Source organism: Rhinolophus ferrumequinum, chromosome 5 (genome assembly GCF_004115265.2).
Source record: "Rhinolophus ferrumequinum isolate MPI-CBG mRhiFer1 chromosome 5, mRhiFer1_v1.p, whole genome shotgun sequence".
Taxonomy (NCBI): domain Eukaryota; kingdom Metazoa; phylum Chordata; class Mammalia; order Chiroptera; family Rhinolophidae; genus Rhinolophus; species Rhinolophus ferrumequinum.
The window spans coordinates 18,949,500-18,964,288 of NC_046288.1; the positions used below are offsets into that span (position 1 = coordinate 18,949,500).

At 40.4% G+C, this 14,789-nt stretch overlaps 1 pseudogene; it reads right to left on the reverse strand.

Moving 5' to 3' along the window:
* Nucleotides 1-7,155: 7,155 nt before the first annotated feature.
* Nucleotides 7,156-9,042, reverse strand: LOC117022616 (40S ribosomal protein SA-like; annotated as a pseudogene).
* Between the last annotated feature and the right edge of the window lie 5,747 nt (nt 9,043-14,789).

Consider the following 14,789-nt stretch of genomic DNA (forward strand, 5'->3'; position numbering starts at 1 on the left):
CAGACCAATTAATAACTCTAATTAAATGATTTTAGCTTTACTAACAGTCTGTGCTTTATTGCCAATCAGAAGATGCTTGCAAACAGTGGAGGAAATCAGGTTTCAGTGGCCCGTTCTTTTGCTCTTTGGAAGGTGTCCGAACAGGAGTGCCTCAGCATAGCTGACCTTGAAGATCGTTTCTGAGAGAGCTCCTGAGAGCAGTGTGAGTGAGCAGACAATGAGGCAAGGAGTATTTTTTTGTGGGAGCCTTTTGGATCCAAGTGGAAATGAGTCTCTTAATTGCATATGACATTTTTGTTTTGATTGATTGATTGATGTTGTTTTTTTCCCTATATGAGGAAGTAGTTAAATTCCACAAAGCACAACAACCATATTTTGGAATGGCAAGTTTTAAAGTCATTTTGTGTGCATCTCAATGGCCATTTTCAAAATCAGGGCAAGGAGGATGGTTTTAACATTCTGAGAATAACAGGGTAGGCGGAACATCAGTGAGGATGCCACTTGATAGGGTAGTCAGAAGGAGAGCTGAAATCACCACCTCTCATCTGCTGATAATAATGCAGAGTGAATTACAGGGTGTTTTCAGGCCAGAGCATTTGTTTCTATAGAACAGGCCTAGATTTGAAAATGCTTTTTGGATTAGCGACCCCATTGCTCCTTCACTGAGGGATAAGGGACTTGAATACCACTTTTGTGCTCACTGGCTAATTGTGTGTGTGTGTGTGTGTGTGTGCGCACACGTGTGTGCACTGGTGAGAATGTGTGTACCCATGCATGCTCTGAGGGTAGGGGAGGGATAGGAAAGGACTATGCAGGAGGAATATGAGAAACAGATAGGAACATACATACGTGTATTCCCAGTCACTTGGGTTTTGTACCTGTGTTTTTTCCTTGGTGCTGAATCCCGGCTATAGGTACTAGAAGGAGAAATGGGCACATGGTAGGAGAATGATGAAAAAGATGGGGATGGCAAAGGTGCCATCTGCTCTCTGTCTTTATTACCGGTGCCTAATATCTGACTCTGAGAGCTAAATTTCAATTCTGTCTCTCTCTCTCTCTCTTTTTTTTTTTTTTAATTCAACTTAATTTTACCTCCTATCTTAGAGGACTTAGCTGAACACTGAACATTTAATCTAATCAAGATGATGCTCATCACTGTTTTCAGTCCTTCCTGAGAGCTCTTTTGAATCATTCGTTAACTCAATAACTTAAATGGAATTCACAGGATAGCCACAAATCTGAGAGAGGAGGCTAGGCCCCGGCAGAAAAGGGGAAGAGAGCTGGCTAATTTCACCTTGTGGTTAGAAGGACTCTGGATTCAGGGATGTTTATGATGAGAAAGGTGGAGACCACTATTTGCCATCCTCATAGAGTGGAAAAATAGTTCATGAGTTTTAGCAACAGTGTAAAGATTATGCCTTGCCAAGGAGAGCTTGCCAGTTGGGGGAATGTGTCCCTTTGTATCAGTAGAGGCCTTTGAAGAGAGAGTGTCCCTTTTAATACTTGCGTCCGCAGGAATACATTGTCTGCTCACTGATAACTGTCTCAAATACCCAACCTAGCCTTTCAGGTCCACTGAACAGGGAGGTGTGTCCCAGACATCTGGTCCAGCGGTTGGCATGTGAGGAAAAGATCTCTGCTTCCTATCAGGATGGTACTTCAGGTGATTTATACAGGTCTTAGTTTCCTGATAATTCTTTACTGAGCCTATTACTGCCAGCTAATTGGAGGTGGACACATCTGTGCATCACACGCTCCCCTTTCTACTTCTGATATCTTCCTTTATTTTTGACACTTTCCACCAGGGTGAAGGAACAAATAGCAATGCTCCCTTCTCTGTGATAGGTCTATGGCCACATCACTGCCAACATCTCCGTGAAGATGCAGCCATAGTGGCTTATCTGGACCACAGGGTGAGACATGATAAACTGGATATGGTAGGCCCTGAGTCCCCTGATAAAACCATCTGGCCCATATAAGTATTTGATTGTAGCAGTTAAACTCTCAAAATTTCTTTGCTATCTGTGTCCCCAGAAATAGGAGCTGAGGGACTGGATGTTTATGCATTAGTCTGCGGCAGTAAACGCGTTCCAGAACGGAGGGCTGCTAAGCTTAAATCACACTGTGTCTGTTACGCTTTAGTATGAGCTAATCAACCCCTCTTTCTGCAAAGTAGGCTGGGTAGTTCTTTACATTTGCAGAATGAAATGAAGAGTTTACAAACCAGTCCCTAAGCTTGACAGCTGCTCCCTAGGTCCCCTCAGCAAAGCCCCCCAACCAGGTGTAGACGAGAAGATACTGTGTGAAGGATGGCAGAGAGCTGTTGTGTTCTGTGCATGAGGACACAGCCGCCATATAGTTCTACAGGGAGGAGTAGGGACCAAAATCCAGCTTGTGCTTCAACACAGTGTCAGGCTTGAGGACGGGGGCCATTTTTTATTATTTTTTTTAATTTGCAAAAAGCCCTGTCTGCTTGTCATGCTTTACACCATCAGAAGAGTGTCTTTTTCTCTTTTGCACAAAGATCCCATATACGCTGTGACCCTTTTGCATCTGGCATTCCACGAGTTCCATTGTATAGTGTACAGTCACCACAGGGGCTGGAAGAAAACATAAAGGCAATCCATTTGGTCAAGTTAGTCCTTTAGAACCAAAAAACATTTGACACACTCAGACTTTTCAGGGATATCATTGTGGTTTGGGAGGGTCTACTGGAAGCCGGACAAGCAGAAGTATGATGGGAGGCTCTCCTTTACGTTTCCCCTTTTGTATGCAGCTTTTACAGTGGTCTCGGAAAGGAAGGGAAGCTGAGTTACAAAGAACAGCAGAATAAATTTCAGTGAATTGATGCACTCTTACAAAGAGGAAGGCAATGTAAAATGTTCCCCAAATGTAAATGCTGTCTTTGGGCTGTCTTCAAGAAACGTCTTAAATCCAGTTGCTCCGGCTATACGGGTCTCATCTGATCAGCAGTCCTTCACTTTCACAGAGGCTAATACTGTTTTGTTTTCAGAAGAGAAAGTGTACCTGTGTTTGCCCTCCTTTGCTTTGTAAAACTGAATTGCGGAGAACTCATGAATAATAGAAAGAACACTAAGGACTGTGAAATTAACACGGGCATGAAACAGAATTTCTAAAAGGGAAAACTGCTGGAGGAAGGCTTGCTTCAACCTTCCGCAGACAGGGGTTTAGAAACTGGGACATCTTAGTATTGGAGGGTGTTTCCTGCTTTCAGGAAGCTGAATATTTTCAAATCTTTAGGTCAGATAATGTATTTCTTATGAAGATCTGCAAGGGTGGAAACCATGGTGGTTTATGGCTCCAGTGAGGAACATAGGTCAAACTGTGACATTTGTCCGTGGGAACTACCATCTTACTCTTTAATAATGAAGATAGCTAACTTTTATTGAGCACTCACTACGTGCCTGGCACACATTTTCCCACATGATTTCATAACTGCCTAGTAAGGGAGGTACAATGATCTCCATTTTACATCTGCAGAAACTGAGGTGCAGAAAGGTTAAGTCATACAGTTATTAAGAGATGGGGCCAACCCGAGTCTGAGTGAGTGACTCTGGGGCTCGCCCTTTTAATCACCACCGCACTTCTTCATCTTTATGTGTCCTCTCAGCCCTTCGTGTGCAAAGCCCTCCTGCAACTCACTGTGATGGCCTGTTGGCCCTCCTCCTTTTCCTTTCCTTTCCCCACAAGGCAGCGCCCTGCCCTATAGATTCCTCATGTTCCAGGTTCTCTCCAGGTTGTCGTGGGGTCATGTCGAATAAGCGGGAGAAGAGGAAGTATCCTACAAGAGTGTGCTTTATTGGATCAAATACTCCTATGGGTTGTTTCTAACCCTGAGTCACCACAGCATATGGGACAGTGCTTAAAAACTATAAAGCACTGCATAAATGCCCATAGTTAAGAGTCTGAGCGTTGGAATTAGATCTGGGTTTCCTTCTTTCATTAATTCACTCATTTGTGGATTGTTTATTGAGCATTAACTATGTGGCAAGCATGTGTTAAATGCTAGGTTTGAATTCCAGAATCACTGCTTACATCTATGGATCTTGGGAGATTTATTCAACCTCTTTAATGAGAACAATCGTTACCTCTGGGCTGGTGTAATATTAGAAGTGGGCACATAGTATGAGCTCAATAAATGTTGTTATTAATACAAGGATAAACAAGTGCTGTTGTTGGGCCAGTGCCTGCTTCTATTACTTTCCCACAGGGCCCTGCTTGCCAAGGTTTTAGGAAGCTGGTGTGCATCACCAGGTGTGCAAGCTGAGCCATCAGCCTTTGTAAAGGCTTTTTAGTGAAATAACTTAGCCCAGAGGAATGCCTAATTCAGGGTACAATGGCAGACTCAAATGGAGGTCATTTCTGCAAAGGACTTGCACATCAAACCATCAAATATCTGCCTGCATCTTTACTTTAGTAACTACCTTCACTTGGCAGTAAGCAGCTTTTCTTCTGTCTGATCAAAGGAATCGGTAGTTGCTTAGGAAATAGGGATAAATTTATATTAAATAATGAAAGCATTTCCATTTGTCCTTCTAGGTATTAGTAGCTCACCTCTGTTTAATGCATAATCCACTGATGTTGGCACTTCATGTTTTTCGAATGCCCTCAATCACACTACTTGGCTAATCTAATGTGATTCAGCTAATAGGTTTTCTATCAGCATTTATGGACCATCTCATCCATCCACCTTTCTGCCTAAGAGAAGAGTGTATATGCAGTAGGCCTGAGCTCTCTTTCCCAAAGCAGTTAATTCTGTTTGAAGATCAGTGTGTAGAATTTGGGATTCCATCGTGTGTTCTCCGACACGGAATGGAAGCCAGTTTCTCTCTTTCCGAGTTCATGAAAGAGTAAAGAATGAGTTTTGAAACAATTATGTTTTTAGAGTAAGGCTTTTTAAAAACTCCAAAAAACCCAAGGGTTAGGAATAGTAACTACTTGAAGATGACTTAAGTCATTAGCAGGAAATAAGAGTGCTCTTTCTCTCCCCCGCTCAGTAGCCTCCAGGGGCTTCCATCCCATTCTGAGTTCCAGCCACACAGAACCAGACGGTGGTTCAAAGCCCAGTCCTATCTGGCCCCTTGTTCTTCCTGACCCCATTTCCTGCCAGCCTCTCGTTGCCCACTTTGGTCCAGGCCCATATTAGCTTTTCCGGTACTGCTAGTCTCCATCATGTTGAGGATACTTCTGGTGTAGGTTGATCTCCTTCAGGTCTCTGTTTGCACGTCAGGATATCAGTGATGTCATCACGACTCCCCTACTGGCTCTGGCCTTTCTGGGTGGTCCTTAACTTCTTTCCCGGCTTTATTTTCCTTCTCAGCACTTATGTCCGTCTTACGTACTGTCTTGTTAATTGTCCGCCAAGCTGTGGCTCCCGCCCCATCCCACCCCCCATACAATTTAAGCTACTTGAGAAAAAGAAGTTTTCTATCTTGTTCACTGCTGAATCCCCAGGGCCTGGAAATGTGCCTGGCATGTAGCAGGTGCTCAGTGCATACATGTTGAATTTATGGATGGGTTATTTAGTTTTTAGTTTATTAAATTCCACTCTTGGTGTTTAGAGAGAACAACAATAATATCCTATTGTTATATAGAAATATAAGGGTTCTTGGATACTTTGCAATCTACAAAGGCTACTAAAAAGCGAGTATTCAAAATACCCGGAACGTAGCAAAAATCTACCTGGGATTCCAGGTAACTCAAAATATGGGAGTTGTGGGAAAACCAGCTGAAAGTAGGATCTGCATGGTAAAAGAAATGTGTATGTAAATGAAAATCGCATTAAAGACCCAGCTCAAGGACTAAAGTGGGCCCAGGAAGAGAAAGTAACTGGTTTGCAATTGTAACTTCCTTCTTAAGTTACTTCCTGACCCATAATTATTTTTCTAACCTCTGGGACTCTTTAATATTTTTTCTACAGGGAGATGACTTTTTAAAACTGTATTGTATCTTATTGTTTCAGTCATTTACTTTGAGATCTTTAAGCTATGGCATGTTATTTGTAATGAGCTAAGGAAGGCACCTTGGCTCCTTTGAAATTTTCCTTATTGTTAAAACCAATGCAGTGAAGTTGAGCCTCCTCCTGGGGCTTTCCTGTAGTCATTGCATGCTATCGGTAAATATTCATAAATCTGCTGTCATGGAAATGAAATGGAATGCCTCAAAATTACTTTGGGGGCAGAAAGAAAACCCTGAAGAGTGAAATGGGAGGATGCATTTCGTTTTCAGATTTGGAATGAAGAAAGTATTCCTTTTGTGAGTGGATGACGTGCTCTGCCCTGGGGAAGAATTCCAAAACCCTGAGCAGATCGTGTTCAAGGCAACACTTGCACAGTGTGGGGGCAGATTCTATTCACACCTGAGTGGGGTACCTCTCAGGGTACCCCAGGGGCTGGTGGCAACTTTTTAGGAGTGCTCATCAGTGAAAAGGCTGTTGGCACTGACTGTGTTTTGGAATATACCTTAAAACTCCTTGATGCTTTTTAGAGGATTATTATTATTTTTAGAAACTGTTTATTTTCTGTCAGCCTTATTTCCATTTTATTTAAGAGTTTCTGGAAGTGAAGCAGGATAGATAGGCTGGGAAACTGATAGCCCCCTCCAGGGTCCAAGAGAGGTGCCTCACTGGTTACACAAGTAACAGGTGACTATCCAGCACCTGCAGCCAGAGAAAAACAAGAACCAGTTTCACACAGCAAGGCTGATCCCTATGACTGGGCACCTGACCTTTAGCTAATTTTAATGTCATTTGCACTGTGGTTACTATGACTCCCATCATGCATCCGATGCCATGACAGTTCCGTAGGAACCAAGTAAGAGAGAAAATATGGGAAATGGAGGGTGCCTTCTAGAGGGAGGAGATGAAGGAACCACGTCAATGGGACATCGCCAAAAACCCCTGATTGTGACTTCCTCGGTAGAACCACTCATTCTCTGAGTCTGCCTGTACTTTCCTCTCAAGGGTGTACTTGCATTTTCAATAAATCGCCTTTGCTTTTCTGCATCTGTCTTGCTCTTGAATTCTTTCTTGTGCGGAGACAAGAACCCAGTCACCGCTGCTTCAGGTTGAGTCCATCCCTGTGAGCCTCTGGCGATAGAAGAACCGTTTAAGACCACTCAGCGTGTTGTTCCTGCCTATCCTGTGGCCTGAGCAGTGGGAGCTGAGGACCAGTCTTCAGAGGCAGGCTAGGAAACGGCTGAGTAGGCACAGAGGGCACCTGCATGCCTTCAGACCAGTCTGCGACCTCAGGCTGAGCAGCAGTGGACTCAGGAGCTGGAGCAGTCCGTTCGCCCTGAAATCTCTCCTTTTCAGCAGCGGCCTGCTGTTCCTTTTCAATCTCATCAGGATCTCTGTAGAAGTAGAGAACAGGCATGACCTCCAGGGGTGCTCACGGGAGATGGTGCCACGCGTGCGCAGAACTTCCTGGGCCAGCATCCCCACATCAGAGCCACTGAGTGAGCTCCCTCCTTGTTACAAGTGAATGTCCACATAGCGCAGAGGAGAGTCTGTGTTACACAGAGCGATGGGCCGCAGGTTAACATAACATGCTCCTGTGAGAGGCCGGTGGTCAGCCCTGGCATCGGTAACCACCAGAAGTCTCGGCTCCGGAAGGCTGTCTGGATCTGGTTAGTGAAGTTCCCAGGAGTAAAACGACCAGCAATAGGAGTGGCTCAGGGGCAGCGGCAAACTGCAGCACAGCTCGCTGGCCGGTATTCCCGACGATATGACACTGACATCAGCTGCGTTTTCAATGGCAACAACGGCATGAGCTTCCAACAGAAGCTTCTCACAGGTTCTCTTTAGATTTATTATGTAGATGCCATCACTTTTCCTTTTGTAGAGGTACTGTTCCATTTGGAAGTCAAGGTTGGTGCCATCTAAGTGGATTCCTGCTGCAAGGAATTTGAGGACATCCTCCTTTATTTGTATGACATCAAGACTCCAGACCTTGTGAAAGTTTCCCTTTAAGTTATGTGGGAACCGAGAACACCACCATATGGGCCCCTCTCTGGGTCATGTGGAAAGGTGAGGATTTTCCTTAGGCTAATACACATTTACCAAATGCCTCCGGTGAGAGAGGCACAGATGTAAAAAAAGAAACCCAAGAAGGCCCAGCCTCATCTGTAAACTCATTGATAAACTAAACAATTTCTGATGTTGGCCGTACTGTTAGGGTACCTTTACTGTAGTGTGGAGTCCTCCTCTCCTTCCTCCTTTCAGTATCTCCCTGTAAGCGAATCCAGGTTCTCGGGTCAAGGGCAGAATGTTTCAGTGATTTTGGTGAACTGATGAAAGTGGTGTGTTTAATCAGAGGCTGTTTCCAAAGAGAGATGTCTGTGCTTTGGAATCTCTTAAAGGAGAACTATAATCTAGAAAATTAAAGCCATCAGCAATATTTGCAGTTGTGGAACGTCAAGGTCAGGAGGAAAAAAAAAAGCCTGGGAGGGCACTCTTGTCACTGGCTTCAAAGGAGCTAATTCTTAGGGTTATTAGCTGCGTCAATTTACAACGCTATCTACTCTTGAACACCAAATGCTCATTATCAAAAATTAAAGAAGCGTGATGCTGAGATTTGAATTATATTTTAGATAATAGATTTTGGAACATGCTTCATATTGTTAAGGTTGACCTGACCTTACAACTAATAAAGGTTTCCAGTAAGCATGGAATCTCAGTAATAATATCTTGTTTCCACTAGTATGAGAAAAACAAGGGAAAACTGCTTTGTTTTTATTTCCATCACGGTGCTCAGAAGTAGGCAAAATTGTTAGGTAGATAAAGCCTGGCTTTGGAATCTACAGCCTCTGCTCTCCTTGGGCTCTCTGTGTCTGAAAGATCTTAACCACCCACTCTATCTTAATCTTTGTTTAGGAAGGAAACATAAGCATCCTGTTTTAAAACATGGACAATAGCTTAGTGGGTTTACTGGAAGCCAGAGAAAAATGTTCTAATGGCGGATTTTCAGGCTTCTGCTGTCTGTGTAGGGGTCTAGGAGGTGGATGGTTACCTACTGGGTCCATGGTAAGTAAGGCTTGTTCAATTGCAGTGACTCTAGCTGGTCTCCCTAACCCTGCTCTTAACTTTTCCAAGCCAACCTACACAGTGCTAGGAATAAAAAGCTTCATTAAATGTGGTTTATTTTTTTGGTCACAATAGTTTCTCAAATCAAGAGTGACTTCGCTTTATATACTGTCACCATCACAGACACATCTGTCTGGCTTCTATAGTCTTTTACTGACCCTTGACTTCTCCTTCCTCTGTCAATAACCTTCTGGTTCTTCCATTTTTAATCTTAACAAACACATTTCTCATGATACCCTGGACTTTCTTCTAACAAATTACTGTCATGTCTCAGACTTACTTATCATGACTTCTCCTTGACATTTTACCTCCAAAATGCCTTTTGTCCCCAGTCGCAGTAGGCCATATATCTTTGCTCAAAAAATTTTGCCTAAAAGCCCACTTCCCAGCTTAGCCTATTCTTATCACATCTCTGGAGAAACCAACCATTCTAAATAATTTTTTAAGGCTATTTCTGGGCAGAAAAAAAATTACTTCTGTCTAAGTTAGAGCTCTTACTTTATGATTTAAGTCCATGTGCTTTCTGTTTTCTTAGAAAATGATAAAATCTTGTCACCCGCTTGCATTTACAAACTCTTCATAAATTTAAAGCTTATTATAAAATTGCCTTTTCACCTATTCTTCCAGCTAAGTACTCTCAGTTTTTATCATCCTTTTCTTACTGGACATGTTTTCCAAACTTTTGATTATTACCTGCAACTTTCTCTTTATATCTAATTCAGACAGAAATACCATATTTCATTGATTCTAAAAGGCACCTTTTCCCCTCACATTTTAACACATCAAATTTCAGCATATAACAGGATTCATCTTACAATTGATGGCATTTTACAATTATTAATGGTAGCATTTATTTTCTTGGTGATAATTAAAATGAAGGTATATCTTGAATGATTAAAAAAAGCAGAGGGAATTAGTCTGGACTAAAGAGAAATGACAACCAAATGCAATGTGTAATTTTTTGATGAGATCTTGGATTGAAAAAAAATCAAGATCAATAAAAGTTTTATTAATTTAAAAATTGTCTTTATTGAAGTATAATTAACTAAAATTATAATATATTTAAAGTGCATAATGTGATTATTTGATATATGTATACATGTGAAAGGATTCCCATTGTTGAGGTAACATTCATCACTTCATATGTTTAGTTTTTTTTTTTTTTTTGGTGAGAACACTTAAGTTTTACTCTCTTAGTAAATTTCAGTTATTCAATGCAGTATTTTCAACCATAGTCCTTAAGTTGTGCCTTAGACCCTCAGAACATAATCATCTTATAATTGAAAGTTTGTACCCTTTTATCAGCATCTCTTTTATTTCCCTCATCCCTTTAGGCCCCTGGTAACTATCATTCTACTTTCTACTCTTTTCTTTTCTTTTCTTTTTTTTAAGATTCCACATGTAAGTGACACCATGCAGTATTTATCTTTTTATGTCTGACTCATTTCACTTATCATAATGCACTCCAGTTTCATCCATGTTGTCACAAATAGCAGGATCCTTCATTTTAAAGACTGGATAATATTCCATTGTGTATATATGTATATACGAAGGTATGACAGTTAACTTTGGGAACTTGTCATCGTGTGCTTACATTGGTGGCACTGTACAAACAGCTTGGTAAGGTTTCATAACCTCAGTATATCAGTGTCTCACAGCTGTGTTCATGTCAACGTGTGGCAGTGTCTTGCTGAGTGGTGTTCATTATTGTTGTTGTGTGTTTTTGTGTGCCATCTTGAGAATGTCTGAGCTTGAATTAGAGCAATGAACAAACCTTAAATTTCTTGTTGGACTTGGCAAAAGTGAATCAGGGACATATTAGTCCAAGTTTATGGGGATAATGCCATGAAGCAAATAGCAGTGTCCAAATGGATTAAATGTTTTTCTGAGGGGAGAGAACATGTCACTGATTAAGAGAGGTTAGTGCTGCCAGTAATGAGCAGAACTGACGAAAACATTGCAAAATTTGTCAAACTGTGCATCCAAATCATTGGCTGACTATGAGAAGAAGAGCAGACCAAGTAAACATTAATAGAAAAACAGGAGAATCTTAACTGAAAATCTTGACATGAGAAAGGTGTGTGTAAAAATGGTCCCGAAGGAACTCATTGATGAACAAAACAAAAGCAAAGGACAGTCGAATTTTGCCAAGACCCTTTGGAGAGGCAAGACCCTTTGGGGCATGTTATTACAGATGATGAAACATGGGTGTACCAATATGACCCTGAAACAAAGCATCAAATTGCACAATGGAAGTCAGTCAATTCTCCATGACCAAAAAAGTTCTGTCAGTCCAAATCAAGAGTCAAAATGATGTTGTTAACCTCTTGTTGATATCAGAGGGATTATTCATTATGAATTGTACCAACTGGACAAACAATTAACCAAGTTTACTATTTTGAAGTGCTGAAAAATCTGCGTGAAAAAGTTAGAAAAAAACGACCTGAACTTTTTGCCAACAATTCATGGCTCTTGCATCACAACAATACACCAGCTCACATGTCACTGTCTGTGCGGGAGTTTTTAGCCAGTAAACAAATAACTGTATTGGAACACCCTCCCTACTCACCTGGTCTGGCCCCTCCAATGACTTCTTTCTTTACCTGAAGATAAAGGAAATGTTGAAAGGAAAACATTCTGATGGCATTCAGGACATCAAAGATAATACAATGACAGCTCTGATGGCCATTCCAGAGAAAGAGTTTCAAAATTGCTTTGAAGGGTGGACTAAGTGCTGGCATTGGTGCATAGCTTCCCAAGGGGAGTACTTTGAAGGTGACCATAGTGATATTCAGAATGAGGTATACAGCACTTTTTCTAGGATGAGTTCACGAACTTAATTGTCAGACCTCATATACCACATTTTTCTTATCCATTAATCTGTTGATAGACACTTAGGTTGTTTCTATATCTTGGCTGTTGTGAATAATGTTGCAGTGAACATAGGAGTGCAGATATCTTTTTCAGATACTGGTTTTCTTGTTTTTGAATATACATCCAGAGGTGGGATTGCTGGATCATATGGTAGTTTGATTTTTAATTTCTTGAGGAACCATCATACTGTTTTCTATGGTGGCTGCACCGATTTATATTCCCACCAACAGTCCACAAGTCTTCCCTTTTCTCCACATCCTTGCCAACAGTTGTTATGTATTAGGTTGGTGCAAAAGTAATTGCGGTTTAAAAAGTTAAAAGTAATTGAAAAAACCACAATTACTTTTGCATCAACCTAATAGTATTATCTTTTTGGTGATAGTTATTCTAAAAAACAGACACAGGGTGATAGTTGTGAGGTGAAATTTTTCAAGATATTTTTTGATTTCCCTTTTTATTTCTTTTATGACTCATTGCTTGTTCAGGAACATGTTGTTTAATCTCCATATATTTGTGAATTTTCCAGTTTTCTTCTTGTAATTGTTTACTAGTTTCATACGATTGTGGTTGGAGAAGGTGCTTGATATAATTTCAGTCTTCATAAATTAATTAAGACTTGTTTTGTAGCCTAACATATGATCTATACTGGGGAATATCCCATGTGCTCTTGAGATGAACATATATTCTACTGCTGTTGAATGGTATGTTCTGTATAGGTCTCATAGAGTCATGTGGTCTACTGTATAGTTTAAGTCCAATGTGTCCTTATTGATTTTCTTTCTGATTTATTCTTGAAAGTGGGGCTATTGAAGTCTCCTACTGTTATTCTATTACTATCTATTTTTTCCCTTCAGATCTGTTAATATTTGCTTTATATATTAGGTACTCTGATATTGGGTGCATAAATATTTGTAATTATTATATCCTCTCGATGAATTGACCTCTTTGTCATTACATAATGACTTTCTTTGTCTCCTGAGTTTTTGACTTGAAGTCTGTTTTGTCTGATAAAAGCTTAGCTACCCCTTATGTTTTTGGTTTCCATTTGCATGGGATATCTTTTTCCATCCCTTTACTTTCAATGTATGTGTATACTTAAAGCTAAAGTGAGTCTCTTGTAGGCAGCATATGGTTGCTTTTTAAAAATTCACTTAGCTATTCTACATCTTTGATTGGAATACCTAGTCCATTTACATGTAAAATAATTATTAATAGGTAAGTACTTACTATTGCTGTTTTGTTAATTGTTTTCTGGCTGTTGTCTAGTTGTGTCGTCCCTCCTTTTATTCCTCTCTTGCTCTCTTCCCTTGTGATTTGATGATTTTCTATAAGGTATGTTTTGATTCCTTTCTCTTTATCTTTTGTGTACCTAGTATAGGTTTTTCCTTAGTGGTTACTATGAAGCTTACCTAAAGATATATTGATAACAGTATTTTAAGCTGATAACAACTTCAAATCTGTCCAAAGCTCTACATTTTTACACCGCCATTTTTTTTGATACCACAGTTTGCATCTTTTTACAGTGTGTACAAAATTAACAAATTTTGTAGTTATAGTTATATTGGATACTTTTGTGTTTTCACCTTTATACTAGAGTCACAATATTAGTGTATTTTGAACTTAACTATATATTTGCCTTTACCAATAAGTTTTATATTCTCAAACTGTTTTCATGTTACCAGTTAACATTGTGTTTCATTTTTAGTATAGTGCTTTGGAGAGAGTTTGGAACATAGTATGCACACGTTAGATATTAGTTATTCACATCATCATCACCATCATCACTATTATTGTAATTCTAGTCATCATCTTAGGACTTGGTTTGAAAGGACATAAACCTTTACAAACTTAAACAAAAAAGAAGCGTTTTATTATAAGAATATGTGAGAACTCAGGAAACTCAAGACCAGGAACTGCAGTCAGGTCTCACAAGGGAGGGAACCCTGGAATTGGAAAGTTGGCAGGATTTAAGGCAACCACCCTGTGTGTTTCACTCTTTCTGTCTGTCTGAAGCCACAGGGTCTTCCTTTCATGCATTTGCTTTATTGCTTTCTGACTATAGACTGCTTTTTTTTTGGTGCCACATGCATAGGGGAGAGCATAGAGATGGTACAACTCTGAGTCTTTATGTCGTCAGTTTACAAGGCCAATTAAAATTGCCTAGTGTTTTTAGACAGTCACTTGAAAGAAAATCTGATTGACCCCGCTTGGGTTAAGTGTCTATTCTTGATACAATCTGTTCCCAAAATGGAACTGTCACATATAAGTAAGAACTCTAGGTGTCATTTTCCCACATACCAACTAAGTCTCTGATATCAACTGGATGTCCAACAATTCAATTCTGACACTAACTCTAAGAGTTAGTGCAGATCCCACATGTTAAGGGCTAGTCTCACAAGACTGCTCCAACTTTAGATACCATCTGATAATAAGTTTCTCAGGCAATCTACACTTCTGCCAGGCCAACTACCACTTCAGGGGTTCCTGTGGTACCCCTCAGTTTTGATAATTCACTAGGATGGCTCAAAGAACTCAAGAAAGTTCTGTTCTTACTATTACAGTTTATTATACAGAATATAAGTGAACAGCCAGATGAAGAAATACACAGGGTAAGATCTGGAAGGCTCACAAGCACAAGAACCTCTGTTTCAGTGGTATTGGGCTGTGTTACTCTCCCGGCGCACGCATATTATGCCCACCAACTTGGAATCTCCCCCAACTCTATTGTTTAGGGATTTTTCTCCTCAGTACCTTATTGTGTGATTGATTAAATCAATGGCTATTGGTGTTTGAATTCAATTTCTCCTCTTCC